Raw genomic sequence first — 2,950 nt, 5'->3', positions numbered from 1 at the left:
ACATAAATCCCACCCCCCAAAAAAGTTCACATCCTGATGGAGGAAAAGGCAACCCATAAGGGTTTACCATGCTTTGTTGGAAGTATGTGTCCAATATTATGGAAGCACAGAAGGTGAAGACCTAAACCCAGCCAAGGGATGGTGGGGGAAGGGTAACAACTGAACCCGAGGAAGGGCCTTCCACACAGCAAACACACAGAGGACGGGGCCAGATGAGACTGGCCAGGAAGGAACTAGATGGAGAAGGACCTTGAATACAAGGTTATGAAGACTGAGTCTGCTCTCCTGAAGGTAACGACCAGTGAGTCATTAGTGGTTTTAAAGTAGGAGGGTGATGTTTATCAGTTTGCATCTTACAAAGTCAACGTTGGCAGCTGTGTGGATACTGGACTGGTGGCAAAGGCTAGAGTCTTGAAAACTAGACAAGAGACGATTGCTGTGGTCCCACTGAGAGAGCCTGAGACTTTGGTCCATGGCCATGATTAATCCCAAGGATATTAATAAGGTAGCATGGGTAGAATAAGACATGGATTGGACACAGGGCATTAAAGGGGAGCAAAGGATCAAGGACTGGTGGAGAATTCTGGTTTTGGAAACTAAGCAAATGATGGTGCTTTCCATCAGGACAGAGAACAAAGAAGGAACAACAGGTTTCGAGGAAGAATGAATGCAGTTTGGGATAAAATAATTTCATGTGTCTGTGGGGCATCCTAGCAGAGATGCTCATTAGCACAAAATGATGTTCAAACAACTCAAAATCTCGTACGAGGGAAAAACAAGGTATCTCTAATTGAGCGCCCCAACATAGCTGGCTCTTCAAAAATCAGCAGGATCATAGAACACAGCAATTCAGAATGAATACAATAAAAGTGAAAAGCACGAAAAGATAAAGCCTCATACTGAAAAGGCTTTCATGTAGTGTGGATTCTCCACAATCTTGTCGTGATCTCTTTACAGAAAAATTGTCTTCAGAAGCCTCAGTAAACGTCAACAGGTTTGGAGCTCTAATTTGCCCAGCTCTCTGATGCAACAAGCACTTAGTGAGTAGCTGCTACGTACAACATTGGGTAAAGTGAGGAATACCAAAACAGACATGACCTTGCCCCTCATGGCAAGATGTCACCCGCGCGGTCAATGAGACATGGAAGCAAGTGACCCCGACACACAATAAAACCTGTTGGGAGATGAGGAATGAACAGAGTGCTTTGGGAGTAGCATGGGCAGGAGACACAGTCAAAGGAACTAGTCCTGGTTCAACAGATAAACATCTATTTTTTCCTCATAGATTTTTTGCATTGATTTTTTATTATTTGTTTCAGAGACAGAGGAAGCATGAGTGGGGGAGAGGGGCAGAGGAGGAGAGAGAATAGAGAGAGAACGAATCCTAAGCAGGTCCATGCTGAGTCTGGACACAGAGTCTGACATGGGGCTCGATCCCACAACCCTGGGATCACGACCTGAGCCGAACTCAAAGAGTCAGACTCAACCTACTGAGCCACCCAGACACCCCTGCATTGGTTTTAATTTTCTTAAAGCTTTTTCTTTTTTTGGGTGGTGCATTAAAATATTAGCATGATCACTGAATTTTTTGGCACTACCTTAAACTGCATACCGGGTGAGTGCCCTCTTTGGGTCATCCTAATTCTGGCTCAGGAAAAGTTATCCAGATTTCGATGAGACAGATAAAACAACTAGGGTTCATCATGGCCAAACTGTGACTTCCTGCTCTTGAATTATTCCAGTATCTGACTTATTCTTCACTCTTCTCAGGATTAGAGTCACCTCCTCAAAGCAAACCAGTAGCAATGATTAGCACTTTCCTCTTGGGCAATGAAAATATTTTGAGCATAAAAAGAAAATTGGAATTTGCAGGCTCCTCCATTAGACCCTAAGCTCCCTGGAGTTCTTTCTAGAAAGTGCTTTCTTGTACCCTCAGTGCCCAGGCCTGTGCCCAGATCACAGTGAATAGTTAATATATGCTTGCCCGAGTGTTGTAAAATAGAAGAGTCTTTAAAAACTATGGTAGCAGCCACTTATGAAAACAAGTTAGAAGACTTTCACATTGTTTAGTTACAGGTATACTGTTTGATATCAACCCAACGTCCACAGAAATTTAAGGCATGACTTTCCAATCCAACCTTACTAAACTGTCACCTTCTGATCACGTCTTTAGTAACAGAAGTTGCACAAATGGACCAGAGTCAGGGTACTTTATACCAATTCTCCAGGAAGAAATTACGCCTGTATGTTCTTAGTACGGAATGAAATTTTGAGCCACATTTTGGCAGTTTATTAGTGATACTTTGATGACTAATGATTATTTGGAAATTTATCATTAAGAGTCTGGGAATGATGTGTACCACATTTATGCCTGTGTGTGTGTATAGTTGCTGTACCCATTTCCTGGCTCAGGATATGTCTCTTCCACATCCACACGTATGCGCACATGCGCGCACACACACGCACGCACATGCCTTGTATCTATTATCTGAATGGTCTAGATTATGAAGGTCAGGCCAGAAGTGAAGAATTCCATGAAAGTAGTAACGAATGGCACCCACCCATCAACAGACTCAAAATTCTCTGTACTTCTCCCCTAGGGAGTTTCACTCTTTCACCATCCTCTGAAGGTCACAGTCCCACTCAAAATTACGTGTAGAAAAAGCTCCTGCCTACTGCTAGAGCCCATATATTTTTAGAGGCTTTGGCTATTCTTGGGAAGTGTCATCCAGCTAGTGGCCCCGCCTGACCTTATTTAGTTTATGAATTCTGATGAGCACATAGGTCAAAGTGTTACTGCTCTAAGTAGCATTTTAAATGACATTAATATACTCCCATAAAAAGTTAGCTGTGGCCAAGAGCCACAGTTGTAGACTCCAGAGTATGGGGACTATGAAGAATATTTTACAATTACAAGTAGTTTTAATGTACCAGGCTGGTAGGTATTATC

The 2,950-nt window shown here is 42.8% G+C and overlaps 1 pseudogene; it reads left to right on the top strand.

Moving 5' to 3' along the window:
* The first annotated feature begins 237 nt into the window (after window positions 1–237).
* Window positions 238–2,950, top strand: part of LOC144228826 (exosome complex component RRP45-like) — a 36,079-nt pseudogene continuing 33,366 nt past the window's right edge.

The sequence above is a fragment of the Crocuta crocuta genome, unplaced genomic scaffold, assembly GCF_008692635.1.
Source record: "Crocuta crocuta isolate KB4526 unplaced genomic scaffold, BGI_CrCroc_1.0 scaffold253, whole genome shotgun sequence".
NCBI classification, from domain to species: domain Eukaryota; kingdom Metazoa; phylum Chordata; class Mammalia; order Carnivora; family Hyaenidae; genus Crocuta; species Crocuta crocuta.
The sequence above is the reverse complement of the archived record's forward strand: the minus strand, read 5'-3'. Positions and strand labels throughout refer to the sequence as shown.